This window comes from Hemibagrus wyckioides, linkage group LG01 (assembly GCF_019097595.1).
Source record: "Hemibagrus wyckioides isolate EC202008001 linkage group LG01, SWU_Hwy_1.0, whole genome shotgun sequence".
Taxonomy (NCBI): Eukaryota; Metazoa; Chordata; class Actinopteri; order Siluriformes; family Bagridae; genus Hemibagrus; species Hemibagrus wyckioides.
This window is the reverse complement of record NC_080710.1, coordinates 6,835,416-6,854,109: the sequence shown is the minus strand read 5'-3', so window position 1 is coordinate 6,854,109 and position 18,694 is coordinate 6,835,416. Positions and strand designations below refer to the sequence as shown.

The 18,694-nt window shown below is 38.9% G+C and overlaps 3 non-coding genes and 1 pseudogene across 3 annotated transcripts; 1 reads left to right on the top strand and 3 right to left on the bottom strand.

Annotated features, from left to right (window-relative positions):
- Nucleotides 1–12,197: 12,197 nt before the first annotated feature.
- On the bottom strand, nt 12,198–12,310 carry LOC131361815 (U5 spliceosomal RNA). Its single transcript, XR_009206094.1, has one exon. It is a non-coding gene; the product is annotated as a U5 spliceosomal RNA (small nuclear RNA).
- A 2,202-nt stretch (nt 12,311–14,512) lies between these two features.
- Nucleotides 14,513–14,627, top strand: LOC131361792 (U5 spliceosomal RNA). Its single transcript, XR_009206084.1, has one exon. It is a non-coding gene; the product is annotated as a U5 spliceosomal RNA (small nuclear RNA).
- Nucleotides 14,628–16,135: 1,508 nt separating this feature from the next.
- On the bottom strand, nt 16,136–16,250 carry LOC131361819 (U5 spliceosomal RNA). Its single transcript, XR_009206095.1, has one exon. It is a non-coding gene; the product is annotated as a U5 spliceosomal RNA (small nuclear RNA).
- Nucleotides 16,251–16,536: 286 nt separating this feature from the next.
- On the bottom strand, nt 16,537–16,717 carry LOC131361776 (U2 spliceosomal RNA; annotated as a pseudogene).
- Nucleotides 16,718–18,694: the final 1,977 nt, after the last annotated feature.

Below are 18,694 nucleotides of genomic sequence, written 5' to 3'. Positions count from 1 at the left end.
AAAATGAATTTTGATATGAAATATGATTTTTTTCATCAATGTGCAAAAAATCATATGAATCATGGAAAAGCTGATATTCCGTGAAAATTCACTTAACATAGTCAACTTTCATCATTTTTCATCGAACTGGCTCGTTTCCTGCCTCAGTGCAGCGTGCTCTCTGCATTGTGCTTCTCTGGCGCTGAAAATGCGATTCCGCAAGTCTCAGCGCTCTACGAGCAAGGGAAAGCGGTTTTTCAGACAATCGCATGTGTGCAGCTGAATGGGGCAGTTTTCTTTGACTTTTGTCACATGTTTGGGGTCGACTATGATATGAAATGTGATTGTTTACGTTAAAATACCAAAATTCATAATAAACATAGGAAAATCATAAAAAAATGAATTTTGATATGAAATATGATTTTTTTCATCAAAGTCCAAAAATTCATTAGAAACAAGGAAAAAGTGAAATTCCATGAAAATTCAATAAACATAGTCAACTTTCATCATTTTTCATCGAACTGGCTCGTTTCCTGCCTCAGTGCAGTGTGCTCTCTGCATTGTGCTTCTCTGGCGCTGAAAATGCGATTCCGCAAGTCTCAGCGCTCTACGAGCAAGGGAAAGCGGTTTTTCAGACAATCGCATGAGTGCAGCTGAATGGGGCAGTTTTCTTTGACTTTTGTCACGTGTTTGGGGTCGACTATGATATGAAATGTGATTGTTTACGTTAAAATGCCAACATTCATAAGAAACATAGGAAAATCATAAAAAAAATGAATTTTGATATGAAATATGATTTTTTTCATCAAAGTGCAAAAAATCATATGAATCATGGAAAAGCTGATATTCCGTGAAAATTCATTTAACATAGTCAACTTTCATCATTTTTCATCGAACTGGCTCGTTTCCTGCCTCAGTGCAGTGTGCTCTCTGCATTGTGCTTCTCTGGCGCTGAAAATGCGATTCCGCAAGTCTCAGCGCTCTACGAGCAAGGGAAAGCGGTTTTTCAGACAATCGCATGTGTGCAGCTGAATGGGGCAGTTTTCTTTGACTTTTGTCACATGTTTGGGGTCGACTATGATATGAAATGTGATTGTTTACGTTAAAATGCCAAAATTCATAATAAACATAGGAAAATCATAAAAAAAATGAATTTTGATATGAAATATGATTTTTTTCATCAAAGTGCAAAAAATCATATGAATCATGGAAAAGCTGATATTCCGTGAAAATTCACTTAACATAGTCAACTTTCATCATTTTTCATCGAACTGGCTCGTTTCCTGCCTCAGTGCAGCGTGCTCTCTGCATTGTGCTTCTCTGGCGCTGAAAATGCGATTCCGCAAGTCTCAGCGCTCTACGAGCAAGGGAAAGCGGTTTTTCAGACAATCGCATGTGTGCAGCTGAATGGGGCAGTTTTCTTTGACTTTTGTTACATGTTTGGGGTCGACTATGATATGAAATGTGATTGTTTACGTTAAAATGCCAAAATTCATAATAAACATAGGAAAATCATAAAAAAAATGAATTTTGATATGAAATATGATTTTTTTCATCAATGTGCAAAAAATCATATGAATCATGGAAAAGCTGATATTCCGTGAAAATTCACTTAACATAGTCAACTTTCATCATTTTTCATCGAACTGGCTCGTTTCCTGCCTCAGTGCAGAGTGCTCTCTGCATTGTGCTTCTCTGGCGCTGAAAATGCGATTCCGCAAGTCTCAGCGCTCTACGAGCAAGGGAAAGCGGTTTTTCAGACAATCGCATGTGTGCAGCTGAATGGGGCAGTTTTCTTTGACTTTTGTCACATGTTTGGGGTCGACTATGATATGAAATGTGATTGTTTACGTTAAAATGCCAAAATTCATAATAAACATAGGAAAATCATAAAAAAAATGAATTTTGATATGAAATATGATTTTTTTCATCAATGTCCAAAAATTCATTAGAAACAAGGAAAAAGTGATATTCCATGAAAATTCAATAAACATAGTCAACTTTCATCATTTTTCATCGAACTGACTCGTTTCCTGCCTCAGTGCAGTGTGCTCTCTGCATTGTGCTTCTCTGGCGCTGAAAATGCGATTCCGCAAGTCTCAGCGCTCTACGAGCAAGGGAAAGCGGTTTTTCAGACAATCGCATGTGTGCAGCTGAATGGGGCAGTTTTCTTTGACTTTTGTCACATGTTTGGGGTCGACTATGATATGAAATGTGATTGTTTACGTTAAAATGCCAAAATTCATAATAAACATAGGAAAATCATAAAAAAAATGAATTTTGATATGAAATATGATTTTTTTCATCAAAGTGCAAAAAATCATATGAATCATGGAAAAGCTGATATTCCGTGAAAATTCATTTAACATAGTCAACTTTCATCATTTTTCATCGAACTGGCTCGTTTCCTGCCTCAGTGCAGCGTGCTCTCTGCATTGTGCTTCTCTGGCGCTGAAAATGCGATTCCGCAAGTCTCAGCGCTCTACGAGCAAGGGAAAGCGGTTTTTCAGACAATCGCATGTGTGCAGCTGAATGGGGCAGTTTTCTTTGACTTTTGTCACATGTTTGGGGTCGACTATGATATGAAATGTGATTACGTTAAAATGCCAAATTTCATAATAAACATAGGAAAATCATAAAAAAATGAATTTTGATATGAAATATGATTTTTTTCATCAATGTGCAAAAAATCATATGAATCATGTAAAAGCTGATATTCCGTGAAAATTCACTTAACATAGTCAACTTTCATCATTTTTCATCGAACTGGCTCGTTTCCTGCCTCAGTGCAGCGTGCTCTCTGCATTGTGCTTCTCTGGCGCTGAAAATGCGATTCCGCAAGTCTCAGCGCTCTACGAGCAAGGGAAAGCGGTTTTTCAGACAATCGCATGTGTGCAGCTGAATGGAGCAGTTTTCTTTTACTTTTGTCACATGTTTGGGGTCGACTATGATATGAAATGTGATTGTTTACGTTAAAATACCAAAATTCATAATAAACATAGGAAAATCATAAAAAAAATGAATTTTGATATGAAATATGATTTTTTTCATCAAAGTCCAAAAATTCATTAGAAACAAGGAAAAAGTGATATTCCATGAAAATTCAATAAACATAGTCAACTTTCATCATTTTTCATCGAACTGACTCGTTTCCTGCCTCAGTGCAGTGTGCTCTCTGCATTGTGCTTCTCTGGCGCTGAAAATGCGATTCCGCAAGTCTCAGCGCTCTACGAGCAAGGGAAAGCGGTTTTTCAGACAATCGCATGTGTGCAGCTGAATGGGGCAGTTTTCTTTGACTTTTGTCACATGTTTGGGGTCGACTATGATATGAAATGTGATTGTTTACGTTAAAATGCCAAATTTCATAATAAACATAGGAAAATCATAAAAAAAATGAATTTTGATATGAAATATGATTTTTTTCATCAATGTGCAAAAAATCATATGAATCATGGAAAAGCTGATATTCCGTGAAAATTCACTTAACATAGTCAACTTTCATCATTTTTCATCGAACTGGCTCGTTTCCTGCCTCAGTGCAGAGTGCTCTCTGCATTGTGCTTCTCTGGCGCTGAAAATGCGATTCCGCAACTCTCAGCGCTCTACGAGCAAGGGAAAGCGGTTTTTCAGACAATCGCATGTGTGCAGCTGAATGGGGCAGTTTTCTTTGACTTTTGTCACATGTTTGGGGTCGACTATGATATGAAATGTGATTGTTTACGTTAAAATGCCAAAATTCATAATAAACATAGGAAAATCATAAAAAAAATGAATTTTGATATGAAATATGATTTTTTTCATCAAAGTCCAAAAATTCATTAGAAACAAGGAAAAAGTGAAATTCCATGAAAATTCAATAAACATAGTCAACTTTCATCATTTTTCATCGAACTGGCTCGTTTCCTGCCTCAGTGCAGTGTGCTCTCTGCATTGTGCTTCTCTGGCGCTGAAAATGCGATTCCGCAAGTCTCAGCGCTCTACGAGCAAGGGAAAGCGGTTTTTCAGACAATCGCATGTGTGCAGCTGAATGGGGCAGTTTTCTTTGACTTTTGTCACATGTTTGGGGTCGACTATGATATGAAATGTGATTGTTTACGTTAAAATGCCAAAATTCATAATAAACATAGGAAAATCATAAAAAAAATGAATTTTGATATGAAATATGATTTTTTTCATCAAAGTGCAAAAAATCATATGAATCATGGAAAAGCTGATATTCCGTGAAAATTCATTTAACATAGTCAACTTTCATCATTTTTCATCGAACTGGCTCGTTTCCTGCCTCAGTGCAGCGTGCTCTCTGCATTGTGCTTCTCTGGCGCTGAAAATGCGATTCCGCAAGTCTCAGCGCTCTACGAGCAAGGGAAAGCGGTTTTTCAGACAATCGCATGTGTGCAGCTGAATGGGGCAGTTTTCTTTGACTTTTGTCACATGTTTGGGGTCGACTATGATATGAAATGTGATTGTTTACGTTAAAATGCCAAAATTCATAATAAACATAGGAAAATCATAAAAAAATGAATTTTGATATGAAATATGATTTTTTTCATCAATGTGCAAAAAATCATATGAATCATGGAAAAGCTGATATTCCGTGAAAATTCACTTAACATAGTCAACTTTCATCATTTTTCATCGAACTGGCTCGTTTCCTGCCTCAGTGCAGAGTGCTCTCTGCATTGTGCTTCTCTGGCGCTGAAAATGCGATTCCGCAAGTCTCAGCGCTCTACGAGCAAGGGAAAGCGGTTTTTCAGACAATCGCATGTGTGCAGCTGAATGGGGCAGTTTTCTTTGACTTTTGTCACATGTTTGGGGTCGACTATGATATGAAATGTGATTGTTTACGTTAAAATGCCAAAATTCATAATAAACATAGGAAAATCATAAAAAAAAATGAATTTTGATATGAAATATGATTTTTTTCATCAAAGTCCAAAAATTCATTAGAAACAAGGAAAAAGTGAAATTCCATGAAAATTCAATAAACATAGTCAACTTTCATCATTTTTCATCGAACTGGCTCGTTTCCTGCCTCAGTGCAGTGTGCTCTCTGCATTGTGCTTCTCTGGCGCTGAAAATGCGATTCCGCAAGTCTCAGCGCTCTACGAGCAAGGGAAAGCGGTTTTTCAGACAATCGCATGTGTGCAGCTGAATGGGGCAGTTTTCTTTGACTTTTGTCACATGTTTGGGGTCAACTATGATATGAAATGTGATTGTTTACTTTAAAATGCCAATATTCATAATAAAGAAAAGAAAGTCATAAAATAAATGAATTTTGATATGAAATATGATTTTTTTCATCAAAGTGCAAAAAATCATATGAATCATGGAAGTCCAAAAATTCATTAGAAACAAGAAAAAGTGAAATTCCATGAAAATTCAATAAACATAGTCAACTTTCATCATTTTTCATCGAACTGGCTCGTTTCCTGCCTCAGTGCAGCGTGCTCTCTGCATTGTGCTTCTCTGGCGCTGAAAATGCGATTCCGCAAGTCTCAGCGCTCTACGAGCAAGGGAAAGCGGTTTTTCAGACAATCGCATGTGTGCAGCTGAATGGGGCAGTTTTCTTTGACTTTTGTCACATGTTTGGGGTCGACTATGATATGAAATGTGATTGTTTACGTTAAAATGCCAAAATTCATAATAAACATAGGAAAATCATAAAAAAATGAATTTTGATATGAAATATGATTTTTTTCATCAAAGTACAAAAAATCATATGAATCATGGAAAAGCTGATATTCCGTGAAAATTCACTTAACATAGTCAACTTTCATCATTTTTCATCGAACTGGCTCGTTTCCTGCCTCAGTGCAGTGTGCTCTCTGCATTGTGCTTCTCTGGCGCTGAAAATGCGATTCCGCAAGTCTCAGCGCTCTACGAGCAAGGGAAAGCGGTTTTTCAGACAATCGCATGTGTGCAGCTGAATGGGGCAGTTTTCTTTGACTTTTGTCACGTGTTTGGGGTCGACTATGATATGAAATGTGATTGTTTACGTTAAAATGCCAAAATTCATAATAAAGAAAAGAAAATCATAAAAAAAATGAATTTAGATATGAAATATGATTTTTTTCATCAAAGTGCAAAAAATCATATGAATCATGGAAAAGCTGATATTCCGTGAAAATTCACTTAACATAGTCAACTTTCATCATTTTTCATCGAACTGGCTCGTTTCCTGCCTCAGTGCAGAGTGCTCTCTGCATTGTGCTTCTCTGGCGCTGAAAATGCGATTCCGCAAGTCTCAGCGCTCTACGAGCAAGGGAAAGCGGTTTTTCAGACAATCGCATGTGTGCAGCTGAATGGGGCAGTTTTCTTTGACTTTTGTCACATGTTTGGGGTCGACTATGATATGAAATGTGATTGTTTACGTTAAAATACCAAAATTCATAATAAACATAGGAAAATCATAAAAAAATGAATTTTGATATGAAATATGATTTTTTTCATCAAAGTGCAAAAAATCATATGAATCATGGAAAAGCTGATATTCCGTGAAAATTCACTTAAAATAGTCAACTTTCATCATTTTTCATCGAACTGGCTCGTTTCCTGCCTCAGTGCAGAGTGCTCTCTGCATTGTGCTTCTCTGGCGCTGAAAATGCGATTCCGCAAGTCTCAGCGCTCTACGAGCAAGGGAAAGCGGTTTTTCAGACAATCGCATGTGTGCAGCTGAATGGGGCAGTTTTCTTTGACTTTTGTCACATGTTTGGGGTCGACTATGATATGAAATGTGATTGTTTACTTTAAAATGCCAAAATTCATAATAAACATAGGAAAATCATAAAATAAATGAATTTTGATATGAAATATGATTTTTTTCATCAAAGTGCAAAAAATCATATGAATCATGGAAAAGCAGATATTCCGTGAAAATTCATTTAACATAGTCAACTTTCATCATTTTTCATCGAACTGGCTCGTTTCCTGCCTCAGTGCAGAGTGCTCTCTGCATTGTGCTTCTCTGGCGCTGAAAATGCGATTCCGCAAGTCTCAGCGCTCTACGAGCAAGGGAAAGCGGTTTTTCAGACAATCGCATGTGTGCAGCTGAATGGGGCAGTTTTCTTTGACTTTTGTCACGTGTTTGGGGTCGACTATGATATGAAATGTGATTGTTTACGTTAAAATGCCAAAATTCATAATAAACATAGGAAAATCATAAAAAAAATGAATTTTGATATGAAATATGATTTTTTTCATCAAAGTCCAAAAATTCATTAGAAACAAGGAAAAAGTGAAATTCCATGAAAATTCAATAAACATAGTCAACTTTCATCATTTTTCATCGAACTGGCTCGTTTCCTGCCTCAGTGCAGTGTGCTCTCTGCATTGTGCTTCTCTGGCGCTGAAAATGCGATTCCGCAAGTCTCAGCGCTCTACGAGCAAGGGAAAGCGGTTTTTCAGACAATCGCATGTGTGCAGCTGAATGGGGCAGTTTTCTTTGACTTTTGTTACATGTTTGGGGTCGACTATGATATGAAATGTGATTACGTTAAAATGCCAAATTTCATAATAAACATAGGAAAATCATAAAAAAATGAATTTTGATATGAAATATGATTTTTTTCATCAATGTGCAAAAAATCATATGAATCATGGAAAAGCTGATATTCCGTGAAAATTCACTTAACATAGTCAACTTTCATCATTTTTCATCGAACTGGCTCGTTTCCTGCCTCAGTGCAGTGTGCTCTCTGCATTGTGCTTCTCTGGCGCTGAAAATGCGATTCCGCAAGTCTCAGCGCTCTACGAGCAAGGGAAAGCGGTTTTTCAGACAATCGCATGTGTGCAGCTGAATGGGGCAGTTTTCTTTGACTTTTGTCACATGTTTGGGGTCGACTATGATATGAAATGTGATTGTTTACGTTAAAATGCCAAAATTCATAATAAACATAGGAAAATCATAAAAAAAATGAATTTTGATATGAAATATGATTTTTTTCATCAAAGTGCAAAAAATCATATGAATCATGGAAAAGCTGATATTCCGTGAAAATTCACTTAACATAGTCAACTTTCATCATTTTTCATCGAACTGGCTCGTTTCCTGCCTCAGTGCAGTGTGCTCTCTGCATTGTGCTTCTCTGGCGCTGAAAATGCGATTCCGCAAGTCTCAGCGCTCTACGAGCAAGGGAAAGCGGTTTTTCAGACAATCGCATGTGTGCAGCTGAATGGGGCAGTTTTCTTTGACTTTTGTCACGTGTTTGGGGTCGACTATGATATGAAATGTGATTGTTTACGTAAAATGCCAAAATTCATAATAAACATAGGAAAATCATAAAAAAAATGAATTTTGATATGAAATATGATTTTTTTCATCAAAGTCCAAAAATTCATTAGAAACAAGGAAAAAGTGATATTCCATGAAAATTCAATAAACATAGTCAACTTTCATCATTTTTCATCGAACTGACTCGTTTCCTGCCTCAGTGCAGTGTGCTCTCTGCATTGTGCTTCTCTGGCGCTGAAAATGCGATTCCGCAAGTCTCAGCGCTCTACGAGCAAGGGAAAGCGGTTTTTCAGACAATCGCATGTGTGCAGCTGAATGGGGCAGTTTTCTTTGACTTTTGTCACGTGTTTGGGGTCGACTATGATATGAAATGTGATTGTTTACGTTAAAATGCCAAAATTCATAAGAAACATAGGAAAATCATAAAAAAAAATGTATTTTGATATGAAATATGATTTTTTTCATCAAAGTGCAAAAAATCATATGAATCATGGAAAAGCTGATATTCCGTGAAAATTCACTTAACATAGTCAACTTTCATCATTTTTCATCGAACTGGCTCGTTTCCTGCCTCAGTGCAGTGTGCTCTCTGCATTGTGCTTCTCTGGCGCTGAAAATGCGATTCCGCAAGTCTCAGCGCTCTACGAGCAAGGGAAAGCGGTTTTTCAGACAATCGCATGTGTGCAGCTGAATGGGGCAGTTTTCTTTGACTTTTGTCACGTGTATGGGGTCGACTATGATATGAAATGTGATTGTTTACGTTAAAATGCCAAAATTCATAAGAAACATAGGAAAATCATAAAAAAAATGAATTTTGATATGAAATATGATTTTTTTCATCAAAGTGCAAAAAATCATATGAATCATGGAAAAGCTGATATTCCGTGAAAATTCATTTAACATAGTCAACTTTCATCATTTTTCATCGAACTGGCTCGTTTCCTGCCTCAGTGCAGTGTGCCTTCTGCATTGTGCTTCTCTGGCGCTGAAAATGCGATTCCGCAAGTCTCAGCGCTCTACGAGCAAGGGAAAGCGGTTTTACAGACAATCGCATGTGTGCAGCTGAATGGGGCAGTTTTCTTTTACTTTTGTCACATGTTTGGGGTCGACTATGATATGAAATGTGATTGTTTACTTTAAAATGCCAAAATTCATAAGAAACATAGGAAAATCATAAAAAAAATGAATTTTGATATGAAATATGAGTTTTTTCATCAAAGTGCAAAAATTTATATGAATCATGGAAAAGCTGATATTCCGTGAAAATTCACTTAACATAGTCAACTTTCATCATTTTTCATCGAACTGGCTCGTTTCCTGCTTCAGTGCAGCGTGCTCTCTGCATTGTGCTTCTCTGGCGCTGAAAATGCGATTCCGCAAGTCTCAGCGCTCTACGAGCAAGGGAAAGCGGTTTTTCAGACAATCGCATGTGTGCAGCTGAATGGGGCAGTTTTCTTTGACTTTTGTCACATGTTTGGGGTCGACTATGATATGAAATGTGATTGTTTACGTTAAAATGCCAAAATTCATAATAAAGAAAAGAAAGTCATAAATCAAATGAATTTTGATATGAAATATGATTTTTTTCATCAAAGTGCAAAAATTCATATGAATCATGGAAATGCTTATATTCCGTTACAATTCACTTAACATAGTCAACTTTCAACATTTTTCATCGAACTGGCTCGTTTCCTGCCTCAGTGCAGCGTGCTCTCTGCATTGTGCTTCTCTGGCGCTGAAAATGCGATTCCGCAAGTCTCAGCGCTCTACGAGCAAGGGAAAGCGGTTTTTCAGACAATCGCATGTGTGCAGCTGAATGGGGCAGTTTTCTTTGACTTTTGTCACATGTTTGGGGTCGACTATGATATGAAATGTGATTGTTTACGTTATGGTGCCAAAATTCATAATGAACATAGTAAAATCATAAAAACTTGAATTTTAATATGAAATATGATTTTTTTCATCAAAGTCCAAAAATTCATTAGAAACAAGGAAAAAGTGAAATTCCATGAAAATTCAATAAACATAGTCAACTTTCATCATTTGTCATCGAACTGGCTCGTTTTTCAGACAAACGCATATGTGCAGCTGAATTGGGCAGTTCTCTTTGACTTTTTCACGCTTGGACGTTTCAAGTATGAAAGGAAATGTGATTGATTTCTTTAAAATTCCAAAATTCGTGAGAAACATACGAAAGTGATTTAAATATGAATTTTGGTTTTTTTAGTCTTCTCAAGGCCAGACTAAGGATTGTAATGTGATTCCAGACCAAGGCCAACAAGCCAGACCAGTGAACACAATAGATCCTAGCTAAAAAGCCTGAGAAGCGATCCTACACAAACCCCATTCCCTCTATTCTCCTTCTCAAACCCAGTCAAAGCCCAAAACCAGACCAAAGAACACTTGGGCAAAAGGCCAAGAAGCAATAAACTGTTATCTCCTCTGCTTAACAGACACCTATACAAGCATACCTAAAGTCACATAAGCAAATTAGACCCAACTCCTGGAAGCATACACAGCTGTGCCAGAGCAAAACTAATAAACATACATCAAACTCATTGATGATCCTTTCCATGGTAATCTTTAGCAAAAAGATAAAGATTTATGCATGACTTGAGAGAAACGAGAGCTATAAAGAAAACACCGGGAAACACAATGCTCAATGAGGGTAAGGCCGGCCCCTTTTTCTTTTCTTTTTTTAAAATATCCTTTTCATCACACTCGTCTTCTCAAAGCCAGACTAAGAACTGCAATGTGAATACAGTCACATCCCAAAGCCAGACCAGAGAACACTTGATCTTAGCCAAAAGGCCAAGAAGCAATAAACGTTTAACTCTTCTGCTTAACGGATAGACTCAGGCCACACCTATAGGGGTTGGACAATGAAACTGAATCACTGGCCAATTTAGTGTTGCAGGTTTCATGGCTAAATTTGACCAGCCTGGTGGCCAATCTTCATTGATTGCACATTCCACCAGTAAGAGCAGAGTGTGAAGGTTTAATTAGCAGAGTAATAGCACAGTTTTGCTTAAAATATTGCAATGCACACAACATTATGGGTGACATATCAGAGTTCAAAAGAGGACAAATTTTTGGTGCATGTCTCGCTGGCGCATCTGTGACTAAGACAGCAAGTCTTTGTGATGTATCAAGAGCCACGGTATCCAGGGTAATGTCAGCATACCACATATTCGTAATGTCAGACGAACCACATCGAACAGGAGTAACTGTGGATGCAAGAGGAAGCTGTCTGAAAGGGATGTCCGGGTGCTAACCCGGATTGTATCCAAAAAACATAAAACCACAGCTGCCCAACTCACTGCAGAATTAAATGTGCACCTCAACTCTCCTGTTTCCACCAAAACTGTCCGTCGGGAGCTCCACAGGGTCAATGTGCATGGCTGGGCTGCTATAGCCAAACCTTTGGCTTAGGCCCAATAATTGTGCTAGATGGGCGCGTCACTGTCAAGGACTACTGAACCATTCTGGAGGACCATGTGCACCCAATGGTTCAAACATTGTATCCTGAAGGTGGTGCCGTGTATCAGGATGATAATGCACCAATACACACAGCAAGACTGGTGACAGAGTGGTTTGATGAACATGAAAGTGATGTTGAACATCTCCCATGGCCTGCACAGTCACCAGATCTAAACATTATTGAGCCACTTTGGGGTGTTTTGGAGGAGCGAGTCAGGAAACGTTTTCCTCCACCAGCATCACGTAGTGACCTGGCAACTATTCTGCAAGAAGAATGGCTCAAAATCTCTCTGGCCACTGTGCAGGACTTGTATCTGTCATTCCCAAGATGAACTGATGCTGTATTAGCCACAAAAGGAGGCCCTACACCATACTAATGAATTATTGCAGTCTAAAACCAGGTATTTCAGTTTCATTGTCCAACTCCTGTATACAGGCAGGCATAAAGTCACATGACCAAATAAGACCCAACTCCTGGAAACTACCTATTTAACATTGAAACTTACACAGCTTTACCAGAGCAAAACTCATAAAAATACATCAAGCTCATTAATGATCCTCTCCATGGAAATCTTTAGCAAAAAGGGAAAGATTTACACATGACAAGAGAAATGAGAGCAATAAAGAAAAAAATGTGAGCAGCACCAGGAAACCCTTATCGGGGAAACACAATGCTCGATGAGGGTAAGGCCGGCCCCTTTTTCTTTTTTTTCTTTATATCCTTTCCGTCACACTCGTCTTCTCAAAGCCAGACTAAGAAGTGCAATGTGAATACAGTCACAGCCCAAACCCAGACCAGAGAACACTTGATCTTAGCCAAAAGGCCAAGAAGCAATAAACTTTTATCTCTTCTGCTTAATGGACAGTCTCAGGCCACACCTACACAGGCATGCATAAAGTCAGATAACCAAATAAGACCCAACTGCTGGAAACTACCCATTTAACATTGAAGCATACACAGCTTTGTCAGATCAAAGCTCATGAAAATACATCAAGCTGATTGATGTTCCTCTCCTCAGAAATCTTCAAGAAAAGTCAAAAGATTTATGCATGACTTAATAGAAACCAGAGCAATAAAGAAAAAAAAGGTTAGTAGCACCAGGAAACCCTTGTCAGAGAAACACAATGCTCGATGAGGGTAAGGCCGGTACCATGGGTTGGTTGAGTGGAGAAAGGGTGGGGAAAGGTTGACGAGCAACAATTGACAGTGGTGAGCAGAAGGAGGTGAAGATAGGCTAGGGAACAGGGCGGGTTGAATGCAGACATAATTTGGTAAGTAAGTCAGTAAGTCAGTAATTCAATAATTCAGTAATTGATTCTCCTTCATTTTACATCAGAAAACGGTGCACCAAGCCTGGAAGTACTGCAATACCAGGCGAATCCGCGAGCAAGCCCCTTTTCCGCCTCCCAGCTCTAAAAATCTGTTTAATATAGAGGACGTATGAGAAATTAAACTGATTAGAACAGATTTTTTTTTCCAATCCAAATCCTATCCATTCCTAACCATTCACCTTCTCAAGGCCAGCCCAAGGCCAAAAAACCAGAGCAGTGAACACAATAGATCCTAGCTAAAAAGCCTGAGAAGCAACCCTACACAAACCCCATTCCATCTATTCTCCTTCTCAAACCCAGTCAAAGCCCAACACCAGAACAGAGATCTTAGCCAAAAGGCATTAAATGTTTATCTCCTCTGCTTAATGGACAGCCTCAGGCCACAACTATACAGGTATGCATAAAATCATATAAGAAAATAAGAACCAACTCCTGGAAACTACCTATTTAATATTGAAGCTTAGACAGCTTTACTAAAGCAAATCTCATAAAAATACATCAAGCTCATTGATGTTCCTCTCAACAGAAATGTTTAGTAAAATATGACCGATTTATATGTGACTTAAGAGAAACCAGAGCTATAAAGAAAAAAGCAAGCAAGCAGCACCAGGAAACCCTTGTCGGGGAAACACAATGCTCGATGAGGGTAAGGCCGGCCCCCTTTTTTTTTTCTTCTTTTTTTTTATATCCTTTCCGTCACACTCGTCTTCTCAAAGCCAGACTAAGAAGTGCAATGTGAATACAGTCACAGCCCAAACCCAGACCAGAGAACACTTGATCTTAGCCAAAAGGCCGAGAAGCAATAAACTTTTATGTCTTCTGCTTAACGGACAGCCCCAGGCCACATCTATACAGGCATGCATGAAGTCACATAACCAAATAAGACCCAAGTACTGGAAACTACCCATTTAACATTGAAGCATACACAGCTTTGCTAGAGCAAAACTCACAAAAATACATGTAGGATTGCTTCTCAGGCTTTTTAGCTAGGATCTATTGTGTTCACTGCTCTGGTTTTTTTGGCCTTGGTCTGGGTTCAAGTTACAATCCTTAGTCTGGCCTTGAGAAGATGAATGGATAGGATTTGGATTGGAAAAAAAATCTGTTCTAATCAGTTTAATTTCTCATGTCCTCTATATTAAACAGATTTTTAGAGCTGGGAGTCGGAAAAGGTGCTTGCTCGTGGATCGGCCTGGTATTGCAGTACTTCCAGGCTTGGTACACCGTTTACTGATGTAAAATGAAGGAAAATCAATTACTGACTTACTGACTTACTGACTTACTGACTTACTTACCAAATTATGTCTGCATTCAACCCGCCCTGTTCCCTAGCCTATCTTGACCTCCTTCTGCTCACCACTGTCAGTTGTTGCTCGTCAACCTTTCCCCACCCTTTCTCCACTCATCCAACCCAAGGGGCTGGCCTTACCCTCATCGAGCATTGTGTTTCTCTGACAAGGGTTTCCTGGTGCTGCTTGGCTTTTTTCTTCATAGCTTTGGTTTCTCCTAAGTCACGCGTAAATCTTTCGCCTTTTGTTAAAGATTTCTATGGAGAGGAACATCAATGAGCTCGATGTATTTTTATGAGCTTTGCTCTGATAAAGCTGTGTATGCCTCAATGTTAAATGGGTAGTTTCCAGGAGTTGGGTCTTATTTGCTTGTATGATTTTGTGTGGCCTGAGGCTGTCTATTAAACAGAAAAGATAAAAGTTTATTGCTTCTCTGCCTTTTGGTTAAGATCAAGTGTTCTCTGTTCTGACTTTGGGCTGTGACTATATTCACGTTGCACTTCTTAGTCTGGCTTTGAGAAGACGAGTGTGACGGAAAGGATATAAAAAAAAAATAAAAGGATTTCCTGGTGTCGCTTGGTTTTTTTTATTTTTTTTATTTTTTTATTTCTGGTTTGTTTTAAGTCACACATTAATCTTTTGTCTGTTAGTAAAGTTTTCTGAGGAGAGGAACATCAATGAGTTTGATGTATTTTTATGAGCTTTGCTCTGGCAAAGCTGTATATGCTTCAATGTTAAATGGGTAGTTTCCAGGAGTTGGGTCTTATTTGCTTATGTGACTTTATGCATGCCTGTATAGGTGTGGCCTGAGGGTGTCCGTTAAGCAGAGGAGACAAAAGTTTATTGCGTCTTGGCATTTTGGCTAAGATCAAGTGTTCTCTGGTCTGGTTTTGGGCTTTGACTGGGTTTGAGAAGGAGAATGGACATCATTTTTCATCGAACTGGCTCATTTCCTGCCTCAGTGCAGAGTGCTCTCTGCATTGTGCTTCTCTGGCGCTGAAAATGCGATTCCGCAAGTCTCAGCACTCTACAAGCAAGGGAAAGCGGTTTTTCAGACATTCGCATGTGTGAAGCTGAATGGGGCAGTTTTCTTTGACTTTTTTCACATGTTTGGGGTCAACTATGATATGAAATGTGATTGTTTACTTTAAAATGCCAAAAATCATAATAAAGAAAGGAAAGTCATTAAAAAAATGTATTTTGATTAGAAATATGATTTTTTTCATCAAAGTGCAACAATTCATATGAATCATGGAAAAAGTGATATTCCATGAAAATTCACTTAACAAAGTCAACTTTCATCATTTGTCATCGAACTGGCTCGTTTTTCAGACAAACGCATATGTGCAGCTGAATTGGGCAGTTTTCTTTGACTTTTTCACACTTGGACGTTTGGACGTTTCAACTATGAAAGGAAATGTGATTGATTTCTTTAAAATTCCACAATTCGTGAGAAACATAGGAAAGTGATATAAATATGAATTTTGGTATTTTAGTCTTCTCAAGGCCAGACTAAGGATTGTAACGTGAACCCAGACCAAGGCCAAAAATCCAGACCAGTGAACACAATACATTCTAGCTAAAAAGCCTGAGAAGCAATCCTACACAAACCCCATTCCATCTATTCTCCTTCTCAAACCCAGTCGAAGCCCAAAACCAGACCAGAGAACACTTGATCTTAGCCAAAAGGCCAAGAAGCAATAAACTTTTATCTCCTCTGCTTAACGGACAGCCTCAGGCCACACCTATACAGGCATGCATAAAATCACATAACCAAATAAGACCCAACTCCTGGAAACTACCCATTTAACATTGAAGCATACACAGCTTTGCCAGAGGAAAGCTCACAAAGATATATCAAAATCATTGATGTTCCTCACCACAGAAACCTTTAATAAAAGGTGAAAGATTTATGCAGGATTTAAGGGACACTAGAGCTATTAAAGAAAAAGAAAAAAAAAAAGTGAAGTAGCACCAGGAAACCCTTGTTGTAGAAACACAATGCTCGATGAGGGTAAGCCCGGCCCCTTGGGTTGGTTGAGAGGAGAAAGGGTGGGGAAAGGTTGACGAGCAACAACTAACAGTAGTGAGCAGAAGAAGGCGAAGATAGGCTAGGGAACAGGGTGGGTTGAACGCAGACATAATTTGGTAAGTAAGTAAGTAAGTATGTAAGTAAGTCAGTAAATCAGTAAATCAGTAATTTGTTCTCCTTCATTTTATATCAGAAAATGGTGTACCAATCCTGGAAGTACTGCAATACCAGGCTGATCCGTGGAGCGGATGTAGCAAGCCCCTTTTCTGGCTCCCAGCTCTAAAATTCTGCTTAATATAGAGTCCTTGTCGGAGAAAAATAATATACCCAGCTTTGAATTATATACCTAGCTTTAAAAGTAGCTTAAAAAATAATGTACTCAATGCTCTAAGCTCTGACTTAGCAATATTCTGCCTAAAAGTAGTGTGTATCTATCAAGAATTATTTAGCCATTGATTAAGTAGTTGGCTTTGATTAATACAAGTCCATAATAATCAGGTATAACCTTTATGATAATCATAGTCTTTATAATAATCATGCAGAAGTATTAATAGTAGCGTGCTAGCATAATGACCACACTGAGACTGGAAATAGAAAAGAGAAATTTATTGGAACATTAGGAGTTACAGCTCAGTCAGTCAGCCTATCCAGTGGGATCAGTGGGACCAGAGGGTCAGTTGTAGAAGACGGGACCTCAGGTTCCTGAGGAGAAGTTGGAGAGTAATCAGTGGGAGAAACTGGAGGCGAATAGACAGGAGAAGATTGGGGAATATCGTGAATTCTGTAAGACAAAGGCTCAAAGCCAGGAGAACGTTGGGGAACGTCAGGGGAACTAGGAGGTGAAGAAGAGTCAGAGAAAGAATCATCAGAGGAGATCTCAACAGGGACATCCTCAGTCTGGACGCCTTGAGAGGTGGTGCGTGTCCAATGGCAGTAGAAGGTCTGAGTAGACTGATCACAGGTTGTGGGGAGAAACTGGGTGCTCTGATCAAGACAGATGGTATCTCTCACGATGTGGTGAGCGAGGTGAGGAGACTCAGGAATAGAGGATTCAGATAGTTGTTCCAGGAAACCAGTAAGTTCAATGGCCAGGCAGGACAGCTGATACTGGCGATAGCGTCGCAGAGCACTCCTGGGACCTCTCCGGAAGATAGTGCGGCGGGCTGACTGAGCTAGAAGGAAGAATGGGAAATGGGAAGAGATGAGTGAAGTGCATATTGTGACTATGTAATCAACAAGAGAGAGCATGCACTAAGGCAAGAGGCAAACAGTGTGGGGAGTAGGCCAGGTTACTGTGACATGACAGTGGTAGGCAGCTAGGGGAGACAATAGCATTGGAATACCAGTAACCAACAGCGATGAAAAGAGGGAAGGATATGAGGCAGCATAATGGCAAGGTTTATTTTAAAAATAAAAATAAAACTTAGATCAAGCAGGTAGAGAAAAGTCAGAATGACATAGAGGAAGAGATCAGGATACTTACACATTGTTGTGGAGGGTGACGTGCGAGGTCAGAATGATCTGAGGAAACAACTTGGGAGGTGGCGGTCAAATGAAGTCGATGAGGAAGTGGCGCTTATAAGTAAGCGCTATTTTTTTCTAAAAATTGTTAACTTAGCCTAAAAATAAGGGGAACTGGAGAGGAGAAAAAATGACGTCATCGAGGGGAGGATGGTATTAATTTAGGGGCGGTATCGGGACAAATACGAAAATAATGGGAAATGGTAAAACGTATGTAAATTAAGGAAGGAGGGATTAAAGTAGCCATACACTGAATATATTGGGAAATTGCTGGAAATATTTAAATTAGAGAAAAGGAGGCGCCATGGGGCACCTGGGGTATAAGTAGAGGGGAACTTTTTGGGGTTTTCAGACCAGCTGCTCTCTTCAGAAATGCATGTTGTTGACTGCATGGCTGAATAAAGAAACCTGCTTCTTCTCATCTGCTGATTGAGATCTCCTTTATTTTGGCTAAGTTTTTATAGTTTGTTGTGTTCATTGGGTAAGATTATGGAAAGCTAAGAGAAATAGACACAATCTAAAATTCCACCCTGTGATATGTCTACTCGGAGGGGGCTCTGAGTTCTGATATCCTCATGTAGAGGACATATCAGATATTAAACTGATAAGAACAGATATTTTTTTATATGCTTTCCGTCATACTCGCCTTTTCAAAGCCAGACTAAGAAGTGCAACGTGAATACAGTCACAGCCCAAAGCCAGACCAGGAAACACTTGCCAAAAGGCCAAGAAGCAATAACCTCTTATTGCTTCTGCTTGACTGGCAGCCCGAGAACACGTTTTTGCACACACACACACACACACACACACACACACACACACACACACACA